Source organism: Schistocerca cancellata, chromosome 8 (genome assembly GCF_023864275.1).
Source record: "Schistocerca cancellata isolate TAMUIC-IGC-003103 chromosome 8, iqSchCanc2.1, whole genome shotgun sequence".
Taxonomy (NCBI): Eukaryota; Metazoa; Arthropoda; class Insecta; order Orthoptera; family Acrididae; genus Schistocerca; species Schistocerca cancellata.
In genome coordinates, this window is record NC_064633.1 from 346431028 (window position 1) to 346453691 (window position 22664).

Sequence of the window (22664 nt, forward strand, 5' to 3'; positions counted from 1 at the left end):
CACTTGGACTTTGTAGCACGGTTCCTCACATACTAGCAATAAAAAAAATGTCTGTCACAAAATTTCATCCTGCACATATTTCCGGCAGAAAATGGACATTGAAGGTTGGCACCTGGCAGCAGTGTAATCACATGTACAACTAGTACCTCTGTTGGCATCAAAATAGGGCTGTGCAGTTGGTGTAGTGGATAGCATTTTGGGTTAGCGTGCATGGCATCAGAATAGGGCTGTGCAGTTGGTGCAGTGGATAGCATTTTGGGTTAGCGTGCAGGAAGTCGAGGGCTCAGTTCTGGGCTGAGGCATATTTGTTTTTATTTGCCAATCTCATTCTGCCATACAGTACTGTAGTATACGCCATTTCTTAAAATACGAAGAAAGTAAATTGGAAAAAGAAAACACTACATGGCGAGCACCCGTATCATCTAACACAGCCACACATCGATCAAGCTGCATCCAACACATGGCTAAGAAAAGGCAATATATACAGTGAGACAGAAGGATTCATGATTGCAATACAGGATCAAACAATAAACACCAGATATTACAGCAAGCATATTATTAAAGATCCCAATACCACAACAGATAAAAGCAGACTTTGCAAACAACAAATAGAAACAGTAGATCACATCACAAGCGGATGTACAATACTAGCAAATACAGAATACCCCAGAAGACATGACAATGTACCAAAAATAATACAACAACTTGCCATACAATATAAACTAATAAAACAACACGTTCCCACATACAAGTATGCACCACAAAATGTACTGGAGAATGATGAATACAAATTATACTGGAACGGAACCATTATAACAGATAAAACAACACCACATAACAAACCTGACATCATACTCACCAATAAAAAGAAGAAATTTACACAACTAATCGAAATATCCATACCCAATACAACAAATATACAGAAGAAAACAGGAGGAAAAATTGAAAAATACATCCAACTGGCTGAGGAAGTCAAGGACATGTGGCATCAGGATAAAGTTGACATTATACCAATTATACTATCAACTACAGAAGTCATACCACACAATATCCACCAGTACATCAATGCAATACAGCTACATCCAAACGTATGTATACAACTACAGAAATCTGTAATTATTGATACATGTTCAATTACCCGAAAGTTCCTAAATGCAATGTAACATATACCGTACAGTTAAAAGGAAGTCACACTTGATCAAGGTCCGCGTCACTTTCCATTTTTAACCAGACATAACGTCTGAGACAGGAAAGAAAAATAATAATAATAGTAATACCGTATGGAGATACTAAACAAAATGCACTTATCAGACTCAATGTTAAAAGGCATAATTGTGGTTCCATGGTGATACGTATAACTGGTAACCGAGTTTGAAAACTATGTGCAAAGGACGTTGCTAGCACTACTGGAGACATAAGGCCCTAATGGAATGTAATGGACCTGAACATGGTAAGAACAATAATCGATGGGACCATATGTGGAGGTACACAGAAAACAAGTCTGGAATCTCGTAGATGCAGTGGTGCGAAACAGTTCACATCCACAACTTGCAAAAGACTTCTTTAAAAGCTGACCAATGAAAATGATTGTACTTCCATTTCTGTGTTGTAATACAAAAGTGTAAATGATTTGTAGAAGACCCACAGCAATTGCTGTGTGATGATTAAGGGGTCAGATACCATGCCACACAGACTACATTAAGCAAATAAAAACCAAATATGCCTCAACTCAGAATCGAACACTCGACCTTCTGCATACTAACCCAAAACGCTATCCACAACACCAACTGCACAGTAGTGATCCTATATGCTGACAGAGATAGTTAATGAACATGTAGTTACAATGTTGCCAGATCGCCAATCTTTAACGTTCATTTACTGCCAGAAATATGCTCAGAGCGAAATTTTGTGACAGACATTTTTGTATTGCTACAAGGTATACAACTTTGCTTCTGCCGTTTTTTCCCCAACATTTGAGGCTTTAATGAAACAAATTGGTTATACATGTATCATTCAAAGTATTTTTCCATCACTGGCCACTACTTTCTCCCATCTTTTGGGCAGTGTACGAATCCCTCGTCGAAAAAATTGTTCATCTTTTGAAGCGAGCCACGAATCAATCCAATTTGTGACTTCTTCATGAGATCGGAAGTGTTGGTCAGTTAGGCCATGCGCCATTGATCTAAACAGGTGATAGTCAGAGGGAGCAATATCTGGAGAATACAGTGGATGGGGTAGGACTTCCCATTTTAACGTTTCCACGTACATTTTGACCTCTTTTGCAATGTGGGGTTGAGTGTTGTCATGATGCAAAATCACTTTATCATGCCTCTTGCTGTATTGCGGCTGTTTGTCTTTTAATGCTCTGCTCAGATGCATTATTTGCATTTGATAACAAGCACCTGTGATTGTTTCACTTGGTTTTAACACTTCATAGTACACAACACTGAGCTGGTCCCACCAAATGTAGAGCATTATCTTGCAGAGCATGATCTTGGAGCTGTGAATATTCGGTTTGGCTGTCAATGTGGAAGCATGGCCGGGATATCCCCATGATTTTTTGCATTTAGGGTTATCGTAATGAACCCATTTTTCATCCCCGGTCACAATGCGATGCAGAAATCCCTTCCGTTTTTGCCTCTGAAGCAACTGTTCACAAACACACAAATGCCGTTCAATGTCTCTTGGTTTCAGCTCACACGGGACCCAAGTTCCTTCTTTCTGAATCATGCCCTTAGCCTTGAGACATTTTGAAATGGCTTGCTGTGTCACTCCCACTAATTGTGCCAATTGTTCTCGAGTTTGATGCGAGTCGTCACTCAGCAATGTCCCCAATTCTGCATCTTCAAAAACATTCTCTCTTCCACCACTATGCCGATCTACTATGTTAATCACATTCGGGTGGACGACGGTTCAATCCCGCGTCCGGCCATCCTGATTTTGGTTTTCCGTGATTTTCCTAAATCGCTCCAGGCAAATGCCGGGATGGTTCCTTTCAAAGGGCACGGCCGACTTCCTTCCCCGTCCTTCCCTAATCCGATGAGACCGATGACCTCGCTGTCTGGTCTCCTTCCCCAAACAACCAATCAACCAACTACTATGTTAAAATCACCATTCTTGAAGTGTTGAAACCACTCACAACACATTCTTTCACTAATAGCATCTTTACCATAAGTACTTGAGAGAATCTGATGAGACTCAGCCGCTGTTTTCTCCATATTGAAACAAAACAGTAACACCTCCCGCAAATGTTGAGAATTAGGCACGTAAACTAAAATTTTCAATCAAGAACAACTTTATGATGCAGACACAAATCGACTAATGTTTGAATGAGTTTATGTTGACCAAGGTCCAAGCTAACTGCCTGATGTATGTGATTTGTTTCTTTCTACCGCTACTTACTGTTGTTGCCACCTATCGGCAGACTGCAGAAGTTAAGTTGTACACCTTTTAGTATGTGAGGAATTGCGCTGCGAAGTCTGAGTGTGTGAATTTTTCTTCATCCTGTATATATCTAATGAAAAGTTCTATAAGCATCATGTTGCATTGTGACCTTTTGATCCTCCAGTTGTTAGTGATATTAACTGATATGATACTTGAGGCTCTTTTCAGAATGGTTGGCTGCGTCGAACAGACACATTGCTCACCAAAGCATTGTACTGAGAAGATACTTTGGCTGACACTGCCCCTATTCTAAAATTTGCGAAGGAGTTGTTTTCAGGCTCCCAATAGAGTTGACTGTTCCAAATTTATGCACTATATTGTGATGTTCCAAAAGGAAGAGCTCTTAGAAAACTGCAGAATGTGAAAAAAGAAAAGAATTCTGCTAGCCAATATAGCTATGCTGCAGTCCTGTTATGTATGGTAGACTACAACTCCTCAAAGTGTATGGTTGGCACTAAAAGTTGAGCTTGACCACAAACAGGGATTTGAAACCAATAATACATTAGTTATACTCTGGTTGGAGTACTGCCAGTGACCACACCTAAGGGCCCTGCTGGGAACATCTGAAGGAATTTGGACCAGTCATCAAAATTTTGTGTGTAAATGGAATTGTTAAATTGGCTGGAAACTTGAAAATAGTCCTTCAGTAATTAATGGCACTTTTAAAACTCATCTTAATTTAACCAGGAAGAAGGTGCTGACCACACATACTTCCCTTTTATAAAATTCGAAGCACCATCAGTGACATGTAATATATGTTGTTCACATAAATAACTGTTTGGTAGAACAATATCATATTTATCAATGAAAAATCCAAACTGTGAATGTTCTACAATACAAAACTCTTTTGTGAATAAGTTTTCAGTTTGCAGCTGTATGGGATAGTATTTAAGCTTAAGTGATATGATGTACTTAAATAACATAATTATTGCTAACAATATTATGCGAAGGAAAGATGCTGTTACCTTATAGCGGAGATGCTGAATTGCGGTTAGGCACAACAAAAACACTGTCAAAAATAAAGCTTTCAGCCGGTAAGGCCGTCATAAAAAATACACACACACACACACACACACACACACACACACACACAACAAAAACACTGTCAAAAATAAAGCTTTCAGCCGGTAAGGCCGACATCAAAAATAGACGACACACACACACACACACACACACACACACACACACACACACACACATGCAGTCTCACGCAAATGAGGCCACACTGCGAGCAGAGCAGCACCACTACATGATGGGAGTAGCGACTAGGTGGGATTAAGGAAGAGGCTGGGCTGGGGTGGGGAGGGGGAGGGATAGTAGGATAGGGGTGGCGGACAGTGAAGTGCTGCAGGTTAGACAGAGGGGCAGGCAAAGGGGGGGGGGGGAGTGGAAAAGGAGAGAAGTAAAAAGACTGGGTACAGTTGTGGAATGAGGGTTGTGTAGTGCTGGATTGGGAACAGGGAAGGGGCTGGTTGGGTGAGGACAATGACTAATGAAGTTTGAAGCCAGGGGAGTTATGGGAATTTATGATATATTGCTGGGAAAGTTCCTACGTACGCAATTCAGAAAAGCTGATGATGGTGGGAAGATCCATATGGCACAGGCTGTGGAGCAATCATTGATATGAAGGGTGTCATGTTTGACAGCATGCTCAGCAATAGGGTGATCCACTTGTTTCTTGGCCATAGTTTGTCGGTGGCCATTCATGTGGACAGACAGCTTATTGGTTGCAGCACAGTGGTTGCAGCTTAGCTAGTAGATCACATGACTGGTTTCACAGGTAGCCCTGCCTTTGATGGGATAGGTTACTTTTGTGACCGGATTGGATTAGATGGTGATGGGAGGATGTATAGGACAGGTCTTGCGTCTAGGTCTATTACAGGGGTATGAACCATGATGTAAGGGGTTGGGAGCAGGTGTTGTGTATGGATGGATTGTGTAGGTTCGGTGTACAGCGGAATACCACTGTGGGAGGGGTGGGAAGGGTAGTGGGCAGGACATTTCTGATTTCAGGGCACGATAAGAAGTAGTCAAAATCCTGGTGGAGAATGTAGTTCAGTTACTGCAGTTCTGGGTGGTTCTGAGTTACGAGGGGAATGCTCCTCTGTGGCTGGACAGTGGGACTTTGGGAGGTGGAGGGAGACTGGAAAGATAAGGCACAGGAGCACAGGATATTTTTTTTTTACAAGATTGGGAGGATATTTAAGGTCTGTGAAGGCTTCCGTGAGACCCTCAGTATATTTCGAGAGGGACAGTTTGTCACTGCAGATGCGATGGTCACGGGTATGGGGACAAGTGGCAGCTGTCGAAGTGGAGGTATTGCTGGTGGTTAGTAGGTTTGATATGGACAGAGGTACTGATGTAGCTATCTGTGAGGTGAAGATCAAGATCTACGAAGGTGGCTTGTTGGGTTAAGTAGGACCAGGTGAAGCAATGGGCGAAAAGTTGTTGAGGTTCTGCAGGAATGTGGCTAGGATGCCCTCACCCTCAGTCCAGATCATGAAGATCATCACTGAATCTGAACCAGGTGAGGTATTTAGGATTCTGGGTGTTTACGGAGGATTCCCCTAGATGGCCCATGAATATGTTGGCATAGGATGGTGCCACATGGGTCACATAGACATATCTCTGATTTGTTTGCCTTCAAAGGAAAAGTAATTGTGGGTGAGGATATAGTTGGTCAAGGCAACTAGGAAGCAGTTTGTTGGTTCGGAATCTGTCGGGCGTTGGGAAAGGTAGTGTTCAGTAGCGGTAAGGCCATGGGCATTGGGGCTTTTAGTGTAGAGAGTGGAGAGCTCTCCACCCTGCTCACTTCCTACTTACACCTTGGAGTACCACTGTCCACCACCACTATAACAACCTCCAAACCTTCCCCACATCCCCTTATAGCTGACAAACCCTGCCTCGCAGACCTACTACACTTACCCCACTCTCCAAAACACTCTCTCCCACCACCACACAGAATCCAGAACCTAAGCAGACCTGTTACACAGTCATGAGCCTTTCATCCAGAAGCCTTAGCCCCATAAAAATATCAGTCCTTTCCAAAGGTCTCACCTTTTGCCCCACTCCCAAATTCAATGATGCAGGACTTGTCAAAGAATTTTCTTCCTTCTGCTGGTCCCTAAAGTGGAAACACTTTTTCCCCACCAACCCTACCAATAGGACTCAACCAAAGACCAGTGTTGAACACTTCCTAACTCAGTTCACTCTTGCATCCAAATGTGATCCACCCCTACTGCCCCCAAATCACCCCCTGTTAACTGTCCAGAATTCCTTAACCTGGAACCTTGCCTCACCATCATTCCCTAAATCGTTCAACATGCAAACTAACCTTACATTCACAGAAAGAACCACAGTCCACCATCTAAAAACTGAACCTGACCTTGTAATCCTACCTGTGGATAAAGGCTCCACCACTGTTGTTTTGAACCACAAGGATTACCTGGTAGAAGGGCTCCGCCTGCTTTCAGATACTTCCAGCTACAAACCTGGCCACAGTGACCCCACTCCAGAAATTCAGCAGGATTTCCAGTCACTCCTCATATCCTTAGGCCCACCCCAGAACCTCTCCCCAGAGTTCATCTCTCTGCTCACCTCTACCACTTCCTGCACTCCTACCTTCTTCATGCTTCCTAAAGTCAATAAACCCAACCACCCAAGACACCCTATTGTGGCCAGTTACTGTGCTTCCACTAGAGAATCTCTGCTCTTGTAGACCAACACCTGCAATCTATTGCCCAGAACCTACCCTCCTATATAAAAGATACCAACCATTTCCTCCACCGGCTCTCCATTGTTCCTGTCCCTCTGCCTCACGTTGCCCTGCTTGTCACTGTTGGTGACACATCCCTTTACACTTACATCTCTAATCCCCATGGCTTTACCGCTGTTGAACACTAACTTTCCCAATGCCCGACAGATTCAAACCAACAACCTCCTTTGTAGTCGCCATAACCAACTATATCCTCACCCACAATTGCTTTTCCTTTGAAGGCATTACCTACAAACAAATCTGAAGTATGGCTATGGGCACCCGCATGGAACCATCCTATGCCAACCAATTCAAGGGCTATATAGAGGAATCCTTCCTAAACACCCAGAGTCCTAAACCCCTCACTTGGTTCAGAATCATTGATGACATCTTTGTGATCTGGATCAGGGGTGAGGACACCCTATCCTCATTCCTCCAGAACCTCAACAAATTATCGCCCATTTGCTTCACATGGTCCTACTCAACTCAACAAGCCACCTTCTTAGAGGTTGACCCTCACCTGAAAGATGGCTACATCAGTACCTCCATCCATATCACATCTACTAACCACCAGCAATACCTCCACTTCGACAGCTACCACCCGTTCCAAAGAAAAGAGAAGGGGAAAGAAATATTCAGGTGCATTGGCAGCATAAAAGGCATTTATAGAGCTGGAATGGGAGCCAAGAAGGGGTAAGCTGGTGAAGGCCGGGTTAGTGAATGTTAAGGCCAGGGGGGTTGGGGAAGTGGAGGACAGGTTGCCAGGAGTGTTCCCACCTGTGTAGTTCAGAAAAGCTGCTGTTGGTGGGAGGAATCCAGATGGCACAGGCTGTGAAATAGTTGTTGAAGTCAGGGATATCATGTTGCTATTGGTATGTTCAGCAGCTGGATGGTCCAGCTGTGTCTTGGCTACAGTATGGTGGTGGCAACTCAACACAGACAGACAACATGTTAGTGGTCATACCCAGGTACAGTACCATACAGTGGTTGCAGCTAAGTTAGCGGATTATGTGGTTGCTTTGACAGGTGGCTCTGCCTTTGATGGGATAGCAGATGCCTGTGACAGTACTGGATTAGGTGGTTCTTGGAAGATGTGTGATACAGGTCTTGCAGCTAGATCTATTGCAGGAATATGAACCATGGAGCAAGGGATTGGGACCATGGATGGACAAGGATGTAGTGTCAGTTAGGTGGATATGGAATGTGACACAGCATGGCGTAGCGGTAATAGTTTGCTCGCAAAAATTCCAAAAGATTGCTGGTATGCTAGCAGCACTGCAAGGTCAGAAAAATATTGACCCTCTGTTAATTTTGAAAATGATTCATTAGGAGGCGCTAACAATTGAGCATTCACACTATTTTTGAAGTCCCCACAAATGTGTAATGCTCCATGCTGTTTATGAACAGGACTAAAGGTGTTGCCGATCTGCAATAAGCAATTGGGAACAACTGTTTTTAACTTTCTAAAGGATCCAATTCTTTCAGAATCCACAGGAAAAATTTTGGTATTGCCGACTCTTTAAATGTAATGTGGGAAAAACATTTAGAAGCCATTCCCAGGGCTGGAGACAAGATTCAAAATTGCTTGGATCGAGTGTTGGATAGAAAATCCAGAGGCTGTGTACATATCCAGGAAAAAACTATTTTCCAGTAAGGGTTCTGTTACTACAAATAAGGAAAGGTTCTGGTTACATGCTGTAATGGATCTGGGAGATGTGTTATTTTCTACCGGATTTGTCGATACCAAATCTAATGAGGGAGGTTGTAAATGTTTTCTTATATTTTTGTCAGAATATTTCTTTTGTGAATTGTAATTTGCCTTATTTTATGCTAATTTGCTTTTATGTTTGAGAGTGACAGCATATTGATTAATATTAGTAGATGTGACAAAGAATATCAAAGAGACTGGTTACAAGTGGAAGCTTCTGTGTTGTGTAAAATGTCTGTGACGCTGGAGTCGTCTTTGACCGTAGTCAGTCGGCAGTGAACTCTCGGTGTGTGTGACGGTGGAACAATGTGCAGGTCGCCGTTATAATAACTTGCAAGTGAACAGGAAAAATGAATAATGTTACTACTTTTTTTATATAAACATCAAGAAGGAACCACATTTGAAGAAATGGTATTTGAAGCACCAAAAATGAGGCAAATGCATTGAACCAGGTCATTTCTGCAGCCGACGAAACAGCATTGTGGAATCATACTTTCAGTAGACGACTGAAGCCAACACAGAAAAGTCAAATATCATCTTATAAACATTTCACGGAAAAGTGAGTACTGTCACGAAATATGCTAAATTCAAGTATATAAAAATAGTGAGCATATTTCAATGCTTACACATTAATTTCAGAGCTATCTGGCCTATTATCAGAATTTCATGATGAGCATAAGCTCACAGCATAGCTGCTACCAATTGTAAGGGTTGATACCTCTATCGGAGATATGTAAGCTGATTAAAAATTGAGTCCTAGGACCCTATATCAAAGAGAACTAAAATAGTTATATCATAAACTTTTGCTGGCAGTGTAAGATTGCATGAAGGTGCACTTGACTCTTGAGATGTCATCTATTTGCTTTTGTGCACTCGACTGTTGACAGAATGGCAATCTCAGACAAACATTTGCTGTAAGACGCGGGCATGAACCTGTTTGACAGACATCTTTATAATGTGGACAACTATGTTTAACTTTGTGGCAAACCCACAGTTACCACTACCTTTCGCTGCCTGCCTTGCTCTAGAACCATAGGCTGTGGCAGCTGCACACACAGCTGACCGCGCTGGCACACCTCAGATGTTACTCGAAGCACTTGGCTAAGGCTCGTTAGCTGTTGATGCATGGATTGACACCAGAGGCTCCACCATCGGCCTTCAGCACAAATCTGCACTGGCTGTATGCGCTGACTTAAAACAGTGCCACCCACGTCAGTGATGTCTACACTTGTTTATATCTATGCTGACATGAATGTTGTGGCATCAGAGTATGCTGTACTGGCAGCTGTTACTTATTGTGCATCCCTCAAGATTTGGACTTTGTTACACTGCTGACCTTCTATCAGCTCGGGCAGTTTCGTGTTATTGAACACTGTGCTGTCATGTGTTGTCGTCTACAAATAAACTGATTATAGAAAGCCAACATTCATTTGTGTTGTATGCCACAACACAATTGGTGACTGTGGACTGACCATGTTTGTGTCGAACATTGAAAATGGCTGTGCAAATTTTGGTTCTCGAGTAACACTTTAGAACAATGAATGTGCCAGTGAGCTACAGACCTTGTCTGCTAAATGGCCACCAGTGTTTCCTTCATTCCAGTCACCATGGCAGAACTATCTCTTTTCACTGTTACGTGACAGCTGACGGCTCATCAAGCAGAAAGTCTAAAGCGTATTGAGGATGTCGTGGCCTCAGTACTGCAGCAGCCGAAGGTCAATCCATTGCCATTCCCGCCATACGAGGAGAAATCATAGGACTGGGACTCTTATGAACAAAGGCTGTGACAGCGTTTTAGGGTGTGTAAGGCAAATGACTGTGATGCTGCTAAATCCCTTTTCTTGTCATGGATTCTGCCACAAACTTATCGGTTGTTGTGCAAGCTGTCCTCCCTGATGGAACTTGGTAAACTGACTTTCAGCTAAATCTGTTTTTTGTTAAGTGCTCACAATCAAAGATACTGTCGTGATTTCTGCTCACCTCGAGTTTTACCAATATTGCAAACAATCAAGTCAATCCTATCAAGCTTGGGTGGCTGAAATCCAGGGGTAAGTTGTGAATGCAAGTAATTTTAAGCGTACCACCAAAGAAACGTATGCAGAAGGCATGATCAGAGGCACGATTGTCTATGCAGCACCCGCTAGTGTTTCAGTTAAAAGCTTTACAAATTGGTGACCCTTTGCAGGTGAAGTATTGCATTTAGCAAAGTCCTACGAAGTCACACAAGCAGCGGGCCTCTCCTTAGATTCCTGAATGGACATTGCAATGGGAAACAGTGAAGCCAGACACATGGCAGATTTGGCAGCCAGTGGTGACATTGCGACAGTATACAAACTACAGCACACGCGTCCCTCCACATAGGAACAGTGGGTCTCACACTGTTGCAGGTTGTGACAGCCTTACCCACCCTGCCTGGACTGTTTTCAGAAGCACGCTAGAGACAACTCTCTGTTCCAGTGGGTGGATTGCATTAAAGGCACATGACAGGGTCACATTGCATGTGTTTGTCAGGAAGCTGTTCCCGTCTCATGATCACAAGATCAAAAGGATGTTAATGTTGTATGTTCCGCACAATCCATTCAAGGAGGTTCCTGTGATGAACTGTACATTTAACTGTGATTGGCTGGATGGACAGTCAGCTTTCAAGGTGATACAGGGGCTGCTGCCAGTCTCTTCAATTTTCAAACGTACTTACAATTTGGGGCATTCATACAAAGAGCGCCCATATCCGCCCATATCCAAACTCACGCCATCAGTTTATCAGTTGGTAAATTAAAACAAGCAACTCATCCCGTTGAAAGATCAATTTTACCATGGAAGCCATTTACAAAAATGGAACCCGGGGACAACTTTCTTAGTCATAAGCAGTGCTGGTACTGAGAACCTTTTCGATCTGGACGCATTGACATCTTTTAGATTTTCCGTCAGTGACACAGTAAACACGGTCTTACCCACAACTGGATGTGTTCTGCACCAAATTCCGGAACATTTTTTTCTGTTGGTCTGTGAAAAGCAAAGAATGTCGAAACTCACATTTTGCTGAAACCTAGAGCACAACATCACTTTTTTCTCCCTTGGCTGGTGTCACTCTGTGGCCAGGTCAAGGGCAGATTAGGCAGGTTGCAGAGATTGGCTGTGATAGAACCCATATCATCGAATCAGTTGTCATCAAGAAACCATCTGGCAGACTCAAACTGTGTGGGGACTTCAAGGTCACTGTGAATTCTCAGGTAGATGTGGACGCATACCCCATTCCTAAGCCTGAGGAACTATATGCACAGCTGGTGAATGGACACTTCTTCTCCAGAATTTACCTTGCTGAGACATATTTACAGCTATCATTAGACAAATGTTCACAGAAGATATTGGTGATTAAAGCACTGCATGGTTTATACAAATGTAAGCAGTTGGCATTTGGGGTCTCCAGTGCCCTGGCAATTTTCCAGAGGATCTTCGCAGTGTGCCTGGGTGCATTAACTATTTTGGTGACATTGTTGTTATGGGAAATACCACTGAGCAGCATGTAGCGAACCTGAAGTCAATATTTTTTGTTTTTCACTAGCTAAGATTAAAGTACATCCTAAGCAAATCTGACAGTACCAGAGAAGGAAAGTTGCTACTCACCATATAGCGGAGATGCTGAGTCGCGATAGGCACAACAAAACAATTCACACAATTATAGCTTTCAGCCATTAAGGCCGAAAGCTATAATTGGAGATGCTGAGTCACGATAGGCACAACAAAAAGATTCACACAATTATAGCTTTCGGCCTTAATGGCTGAAAGCTATAATTGTGTGAATCTTTTTGCTGTGCCTATCGCGACTCAGCATCTCCGCTATATGGTAAATAGCAACTTTCCTTCTCTGGTATTGTTACATTCCATCCTAAGCAAATGTGATTTTTTTTAAGCCTTCAGTTGAGTATTTAGGCAACATCCGTTCCCACATAGGTTTTTTTACCAACTCTGGAACGTTTCAAAGCAATTGCATTCATGCCTCTAGCAGCTCCAGCCTCTGGGAAAAATTACTTATTATGGAAAATTCATTCCAGCAGAATCTTTGATAGCACATGCTTTACGTCACTTGTGTAAGTAGGGAGTGGTTTTCATGTGGTAGGCCGCTTGTGAAACGAAATTCCAGGATCTCAAACAGTGTCTACTCTCAGCATCTTGTTTAGTAATGTTCCTACCCAGGAAGCATAGTGGTTGCAATGGATGCATCAGACCACAGGATGAGGGCTGTTTTGATGGTTCAGAGCACCCCATCACATACACTTCAAAAACCCTCACCTCTGTACAAATAAAATAGTCTAAATTGAGAAAAAAGTATGACAATTATATTCGCTTTGGAGGCATTTCATGTCGTCCTTTATGGTGCCAAGTTCCAGCTGGTAATGGACCATAAGCCGTTGCTCTCATTGTTCAACACAACAGCTGACATCACAGATTGTACTGCTCGTCGCCTCCAGTGCTGGACATTATTCATCTCAGGATATACTTGTAACATCCATTTCAGAACCATATCCTAGCATGTAAATGTTAATGCTCTTAACCAACTATCCCTGGGGCTGGACCACATGTTTGATCAGGAGGAAATTCTGTGCCTCTATGTGGATGACGAGACGCAACAAGCTGTGGACAATTTTCCCATTACGGGAGCATGCATCAGTGCCACCAAAGAGGCATACTCCATTCTCAAACAGGTTTGCACCTTCATCTTGAGGGAGTGACCAGTGCGATTGGCCAGGCAACAACCTACAGCTCTTTGGCAGTACTATGGGCTGTGACACTGTAAGATTCTAGACAATGGTGTTATTCTTTTAACCAAAGACCACACTGTGCCTCATGTTGTGATTCCATCAGCCTTATGACAGAAGATCCTACATTTGCTGCATCAGAGGCATAAGGGCACTACGAGGACAAAGCTGCTCGCTCTGCTTCAGACATCCACTGAGAAATAGAGAGTGTCATCCATCGAGGCACTAAATGTGCAGAACAGCAGGTGGCCACAAATCGGTTTTTTTCACCTTGGCCAGTGCCCACCAAATCTTGGGAATGAGTGCATCTCAGTTTTGCAGGCCCATTACTGAATACCACATGGCTCATCATCATTGAAGCTTTATCCAGGTTCCCATATATTGTCAACTGCCATAAAATCACAGTGAAATTCACACTGACAATGCTGTTGTAGATTTTCGCCATTGAGGGTGTGACACAGACATTGGCGAATGGCAACAGTCCACAATTTCTGATGGAGGCCTTTGAGAATTTCTGCACTAGAAATGGAGTGAAGTACATCTTTTGCTTCCTTTTCATCCCCAATTGAATGAAGAGGCAGAGAGGTTCATTCAGACATTCAACAGTAGATGAAGAAGTACATCCAAGATTCATCCACTTAAGATGTCCTGACTTTATGTAAGTTCATATTGGGCAATGTCATTTGGAAGCTCTTACACAGACACCAATCCCATTCTGTACTACATTTCTGCACCCATCCCCTCTGTTCCTCCCACCTCTCCAAAGTTCCAGCCTGGTGGCATGCGAGTGTGGGCCTGGGGATTCGGCTGACAAGATCATTGGGTTCCAGCCACCATTCATCGGCAAAAGAGGCCGCAGATTTTTATGATTGATTCTGGAGACTGCCAATCATCCGACACCAGAACCAGCTCTGGTTACACAACTGCGCCCCATAACCTTTTTCTCCCCTGTTCTTCCACCACACCCAGTTTTCCCACTCTTTGGCAGAAGAAGAGCTTATCCTGCCCCCATCCTCCTCCACTTGCCCCCTCCAATTCCACTGTTAGCTGTTCCAAGCCGCAACAGCCACGGGGGTGAGTCTGGCCTTGCCAGCAGCTTCCCCATCCAGGGATAGATAAATGCTTCGGGTCGAGGTACCACAGCTGGGCACGTGCATGGAGGGTGTACCGGCAGAGTGCCTGCCGCTCTCAGGCCTAGATGTCGTCAAGGTATTGCCTCCAGTTTCCACCACCTGACTTGTGTTCTCACCACTGCCATCCAGGCCTCTTTCAGCCTTAGATTTCATTACCCGCAGACCAGGGTATCCTGGAGCCGAGCTGTTGTGGGGGCTGCAGAAGAGATGCTCTCCACATTATGTGGGACTGGGTGGAGTGAGGTCATCGCCCCCCTCCGCTCCCCCTGTTCCAGCCCCCCCCCCCCCTCCTGCCCTCCCATGTACACACACACACACACACACACACACACACACACACACACACACACACACATGTAAACTTGCATTTTCTTCTCAGGTCTTTTAAGTCTGCCATCAATGATGCATAACTGTCTGATGTTATAGAACATCTAAACAAATGGCAGCCCCCACATTCATTTTTGTTACACAATGTTCACTTAAAAACAAGTGAATAGTGGTGAGGAGCAGTGCTGATGGTCAGATAAAGAGGACAATTTTTGCACAAGATAATAGAGCTGTGGATTTGGAAATAATAGCAAGCATTGCTGTTGCTCAGAGCACTTAATGTCACTGGAAATAAAATGCTAAGAGCTTCATTGAATGGCTGGAAAACCAGGTTTACCAGATGTGATTTCAGCTGAGCAGAATCTGTCAGCTTCAGTACAAGCTCGTCCTGCTGCTCCAGCTGTTCTTTCCACAGCTCAAAAAACTGCATGTCCTTCATGCTTGAAATTCTCAGCAGGGCTGCCTGGCTAGTCTTGTTCCGACATGGGGTGGGTTGCAGTTCCAAGAAGTCCTTGTCACCACTGTAGTATGTCTGCATTTTCAACAACACACATTTTGTTAAGCACAAATTATGAAAAAATTAATCACAAAAAGTAATAGTTCCCGACTCTTCTGAAAATACACACAGTGAAGAACTCCTGTGTGTGGATACCTCTCGGCCGTTATAGTACTTTGAAAGTTCATTCAAAAACTTATATGTCACTGCAGGAGAACATTGCTTACTGGTTCAGCTGAGAAGCACTTGAATACAAACCACTTTATCGGTGCACCCATATGCCATTGGTTCATTCACTGAAGAGACAACTGTTTCTTGAACACTACACGAAGACAGTACTAAACTGTACAGACAGGCAAATCTGTGTGCCAGTTAACTGTCAACATTAGGTAACAGTACAGTCAAAGGAATTACAAGAGGAAGATTATCAACAAACTTCCATTCACCATAAACCAAGACATTGGGAATCCTTACTAATTCAAAAGAAAATTAAAAATGTACCTCATTGGCGACTGTTTCTACGAAATATGCATGTCTAGATTCAGAAATTGGAAAGTTCTGTTAGCTCCATGCCAAGTAGCAGCTACATGAAAGGTAGTAATGTACTGCAAATAAGACTCACCATGTACAGATGCAAGAATTATTTTTTTGAAAAAGGATATAAACAGCAGTTTTGTAGTACAATTAAGAAGGAGGCAGCTTCCTTTCTAATTTCTGGATTTGGTTTAGATAGCGTAGGTGTGAATATAATTAAGCAGTGTAGCGATAGTTTACTGTTAATACAGTGTATAATATAGTATACAGATTAACAAGAGGCTAGATTGCTTCTCATCACATAGAGTAGCCATTGGTTGCAGAAGGCACAATGCAGCTATCAAGCTAAGTCCTTCATCAGACACAGACAGCAGAACTCGGACACATTCACACGAACGTATCACACGCACACACTCATGGCACTAAGGCCTAACTGTGTCTCACGTGAGCAGTGATCTTTGCTGGGATGGGTAGTGGGAATACAGAAGAGGTGTGGGGTGGAGAGGTGGAGCGATAGCAGGATACGGGTGCGGAAGATGCTAGTGCCACCTTGGGAGTTTGCAGGGATGTGATAGACAGATTAAGGTTCTACGATTTCTTTATCTTTTGTTGGTGTATACCTTGACACTTTCTACATACTTAAAGGTTCTCTTTCTTGATGAAATGAATAAGTGGATGGATAAATGAAGGATGTCCTTATAGGCTGAAAACTGGTTCAAAATATAAAGTAATACTGTAGAACATCCCAGTTCATGTTTTCTATTCATAAATAAATATTATATCTTGAAGTTTTAAACAATATTGTTGTCACCTGAAAATTGTGAGCAGCTGTTCCATTGAGATATTTCCAAGTTTCAGTGACACAAAATGCTGTCGAGTCAGAGAGGATATGTTATTTATAGCTAAGAACAGTTCTGACACTTTTTGGCTTTATATTTCTTTTGTAACTTTTTATGTACACTTTGCCTTGCTGGATAATGCATTGTTACAGTTATCTCTTTTGTACCGGCTTTATAGCTCATTCATAAAGTATCATAATACCCAATTTCTTATTTAGTTCAGCTGTGTCAATAAGCCAAGGTTAACTGTGTTTGTTGATACAAGAAAAACAGTTTTTGCATTAAATGAATAAGGAAATAACATGTATGGTTTCTGAAGCAGATGATATACCTGTGTGATATTCTACGGAGATTATGCAAGAGAACTTGTTCCCTTCTATTAGTAATGCATCATAGGTCGCTGGAACAATGAAGGTTACTTCATGATAGGGAAAACGTACTGGACGTTCTCGTTATCAAAAAGGGTTGCCAAACTTATGCAGTTAACTGCAGGCCTGTGTCGCTGACGTAAACCTGTAGAAGAATTATATAACATGTTCGATACCCACACATTACCGTGTTTCTGGAGGATGAAAATCAGTTCTACAAAAACCAACATGTATTCTGTAAATAGAGACCTTGTGAAACATGGCTCGTTGTCTTCGTCAATGAAATCCAGAGTACCATAGACAAAGGCATCTAGGTTGAAGCCATGTTCTTAGGCTCTTGTCAGAGTTCTGCATTGTCATTTAGTGAACGAAATACAAGCTTATCGAATATCAGACCAGATTTGTGACTGGATTCAGTATTTTTTAGGAGGTAGAACTCAATGTGTTTTTCTGAACGGAATGAAACTGACAGATGTAGAGATAATTTCTGGAGTACCCCAAAGGAGAGTTATAGGGCCATTGTTTGTAATATACAGGGTGGTCCATTGATCGTGACCGGGCATAATATCTCACAAAATAAGCGTCAAACGAAAAAACTACAAAGAACGAAACTTGTCTAGCTTGGAGGGAGAAACCAGATGGCGCTGTGGTTGGCCCGCTAGATGGGTGTTAAACGGATATCAACTGCGTTTTTTTAAATAGGAACCTGCATTTTTTATTACATATTCGTGTAGTATGTAAAGAAATTCGTGATAGATGGCGCTGTAATAGTCACAAACATATGGCTCACAAATAGACGAACAGTTGGTAACAGATAGATTTTTAAATTAAAATACAGAATGTAGGTACGTTTGAACATTTTATTTCGGTTGTTCCAATGTGATACATGTACCTTCGTTAACTTATCATTTCTGAGAACGCATGCTGTTACAGCATGATTACCTGTAAATACCACATTAATGCAGTAGATGCTCAAAATGATGTCCGTCAACCTCAATGCATTTGGCAATATGTGTAATGACATTCCTCTCAACAGCGAGTAGTTCTCCTTCCGTAATATCCTACAACTTTACCCACAGAAAGAAATCAGGGGACGTCAGATACGGTGAACGTGCGGGCCATGGTATGGTGCTTCGACGACCAATCCACCTGTCATGAAATTTGCTATTCAATACAACTTCAACCGCATGCAAGCTATGTGCCAGACATCGCCATTTTGTTGTGCAGTGAAACATCTTGTAGTAACATCGGTAGAACATTACGTAGGAAATCAGCATACATTGCACCATTTAGATTGCCATCGATAAAATGGGGGCCAATTATCCTTCCTTCCATAATGCCACACCATACATTAACCCGCCAAGGTCGCTGATGTTCCACTTGTCGCAGCCAGCGTGGATTTTCCGTTGCCCAATAGTGCATATTATGCTGGTTTACGTTACTGCTGTTAGTGAATGATGCTTCATCGCTAAATAGAACACATGCAAAAAATCTGTTGTCATCCCGTAATTTCTCTTGTGCCCAGTGGCAGAACTGTACATGACATTCAAAGTCATCGCCATGCTATTCCTGGTGCATAGAAATATGGTATGAGTGCAATCGATGTTGCCGTAGCATTCTCAACACCAATAATTTTGAAATTCCCGATTCCCGCACAATTTGTCTGCTACTGATTTACGGATTAGCCGCGACAGCAGCTAAAACACCTACTTTGGCATCATCATTTGTTGCAGGTTGTGGTTGACGTTTCACACCTGGCTGAACACTTCCTGTTTCCGTAAATAACGTAACTCTCTGGCAAACGGTCTGGACACTTGGATGATGTCGTCCCGGATACCGAGCATACATAGCACATGCCCGTTGGGCATTTTGATCACAATAGCCATACATCAGCACGATATCGACCTTTTCCGCAGTTCGTAAATGGTCCATTTTAACACAGGTAATGTATCACGAAGCAAATACCGTCCGCACTGGCGGAATGTTGCGTGATACCACGTACTTTTGTGTTTGCGACTATTACAGCGCCATCTATCACAAAGTGAAAAAAGTGGTCCAGCTAAAACATTCATATTTCTTTACGTACTACACGAATATGTAATAAAAAATAGGGGTTCCTATTTAAAAAACGCAGTTGATATCCGTTTGACCTGTGGCAGCGCCACCTAGTGGGCCAACCATAGCGCCATCTGGTTTCCTCCTTCAAGCTAGACGAGCTTTATTCTTTGTAGTTTTTTGTTTGATGCTTATTTCGTGAGATATTTGGCCCAGTCACTATCAGTGGACCACCCTGTATATAAATGATCTAGTAATGTGGGAAGTTCCGTGAGTCTTTTTGCAGTCAGTGGTGTTTTGTATAGGAAAGGAGCAATGATTGGTGCAGTGGCTGGCAGTTGACCGTGAACATAAATAAATGTAACATAATATGTGTAAATAGCCAAAGAGATCCATTACTGCTTGATTATGCTACTGATGAGAAATCATTGGAAACCGTATTGGTAACAACCATAAAATACCTATGAGTAACCATCCAGAGCAACCTAATGTGGAATGACCGCACAAAACAGATTGTAGCAAAAGCAGATGCCAGGCTGAGTTGGAAGAATCTTAAGGAAATATAATTCATCCACAAAAGAAGTGACTTGCAAAACACTTGTTTGATCGAGTCTTGGGACAATCATGGATATGCTCGAAAAACTCCAGTGGCAGTCACTACCCGAGAGGTACTGTTTTTGAAAGTGAGCATAATGTTGAAATTCCGATAGTGTGTGTTTGAAGAAGAGTTGAGCAACATATCACTTAATTCCACAAATGTCTTGTGAAATGATCATGATGAAAAAGCCACAGACATTATAAACAGTCGTTCTTTCCACACACAATTTGTGAATGGAACTTATAATATGATAGTAGTACCATCGGTACTCTCCATCACGCACCATAAGGTGGCTTCAGGAGTAGAGATATAGATCTAAATTAGTTCGTACATCATTTTAAGATGCCTGAAGATGGAGGCCTTTGGCTCTGAAATTGGTAGTCTGTATATTTGAAATTTGAAACCAGTAACTATTGCTGAGTGAATGAAAAAAAGAAGGGAATAAACAAATATTCATTTTTCTACATGAAGTGTTTGTCATCTGAAGTGCCTACAGTCTTCCATCATCATGAAAGCAACAAGATTTCCCCAATTCTTTGGTTTCTATGAACGTGTAACTCAGCATTGATCTGTATTCTGAGATCTGTGTTTGTAGTTTTCTGTGATTGCTTCCTTTTTGAATTGTTTACATGTGGTAATATTGTTTATTGGTACAATATTGACCAATAGTGAACTAATAAACATTATTTACTGTTAGTTTCTGTTGATTTCGCTGTGGGTGCATGGCGAAACTTTATTATATTGGGGTTACCATAAATCTCATGGGCTCAGTCTCTACATGAACTCACTAGTACCTATGTTACATTCCTGTTCCTGTCCCATGCACCTTCTGCCTCCCACAAAAGATGGTTGGCGCATCGATTTATGTGTAAGTCATCAGTCAGCCACTATGTCTTGACTTTGTGTTCCATGCCTTTTTTGGTCTGATATATTTTAAACACATTCATCTCATATAGCATTTTTAAGATCAGTGATAACCATCCAAAAGAAACAAAGAAACTGATAAAAGAAAACAACATAAACATCTAAGGTGAACAATGTGCCATTTCATTTTTCTGAATCAAAATCAGTTTTATTATCTCATTATGTGCATACATAAATCATTATTTTAATGGACATCAGACTCACAAATAACATAATTGAGACACATATATAGTATCAAAAACTTAAGTTAATCTTAATTTACAGCCACTTGTACTAATTCATCAGCTTACTCTCCAGAGTTAATTGTGTCATCACTTAAGAATTATGGAACTGAATAATGACATTTTTCTGCTATGATAGCATGTAAATTTCTTTTCAGCTAACCCATTCCATACAGTGACATGAAGTTGAAAAATCTTGCTCCATGTGAAGAATGTGGCCAAGGTTTTCTAAGTCTGAATTCCAGACAAATTTCCTGTTTGCATTGGCTGATTTTAGTTCCTGAATTATTGATTCAAGTAATTTTTTGTTTGTAGAAACACACAGTCTACAAACTCTCAGTAATTAATTTACACCTTTTTGTTATCTATATACATCAGTAATGGGTGTTTTCTTTTTTTTCAGATTGTTTTCATACATGTGCTACAAAACAGAACGTTTTTTGTGTGACTGTAGCATACAGACTTAATGTTTGAAAATAACTGGCAGTATTTAGTGGTGAATGAGGCTACCTCCTTTCAGAAGACAGGACTCCAGAGAAAGTGGAATCAGTAGCCGTTCCATGTCAAGCAGCCAATATTATCACAGAAAACTGGTTTTATACAAAATTTATGAAGATAGTGGCTTAGTGAAAAAGAAATTTGTGACATAGAAATTGTCAATTTTTTAGAGAGAATTTTCTATTCAGAGACTGGTTATACGGTGATAGACAGTCTATTACTGTGACACAGTAATAGCACTCCAGTAACTTTTTTACTGGTTTTTCATATCTTTCATTCAGTCTCATGCATCATAAAAAATATTTATACATGGAACAAACAGCGTTGTACCTCATTTTACGTACACTGTTTGATACAGAGAAATTTATTATATTTTGTAGCTCAATATGCAAATTCCTTATCATTGGTCTTTAGTATCACGAGTTTTGTATTTAAGAAAATTTTGTGCAATATTTTCTCGTCATTTGCTACTAGTTTATTGATGCACTGACATTTAATCTCGTCCATCATTTATATCAGGTTTTTAGTACCTATCCATATGAATTACCTATTGTGTAATGACTTGGCATACACAGTGATTTTATGTGTAATTTATGTTGTTTTCTGTCCATTGGGCGAATGTGGAAGAAAATTACATTCCACAGTATTTATCAGAATTTGTGTGTCTACTAATTAAAGAGAGATTGTGTGTGTGTGTGTGTGTGTGTGTGTGTGTGTGTGTGTGTGTGTGTGTGTTTTAATTGTCAACTGTTGATTAATAAACTATAACATGGCTTAGTTATTCCTTACTAATTAATAATGCTGTTATCTCCTTCTTTTTTTTTTTTAACCCTGAAATTTCCGAATCCATCAAGATATAAATATTTATACATGACAGTGGTTTTATGACCTTGACTCAATTGATAGTACTTATCTATAAATTCACAAGTGTTATTCAGTCTGGGAATTAACACAGTCAGTTTATGACCTAAGAATGAGAAAATTATTACAGCTGTCAAGTATTGGATT

General features: G+C 41.6%; 1 protein-coding gene across 5 annotated transcripts in view; it reads left to right on the forward strand.

The window, feature by feature from the left end:
* Positions 1 to 22367, forward strand: part of LOC126094880 (uncharacterized) — a 127601-nt gene extending 105234 nt beyond the window's left edge. For 4 of the 5 annotated variants that reach the window (XM_049909514.1, XM_049909517.1, XM_049909515.1 and 1 more), the window contains one exon: positions 21562 to 22367. The gene's annotated coding sequence lies outside the window, so the exon portion shown is untranslated. Of the gene's footprint in view, positions 1 to 19093; positions 19303 to 21561 lie in introns of all 5 variants that reach the window. The other variant, XR_007521888.1, reaches the window with a different exon arrangement.
* The last annotated feature ends 297 nt before the right edge of the window (positions 22368 to 22664 follow it).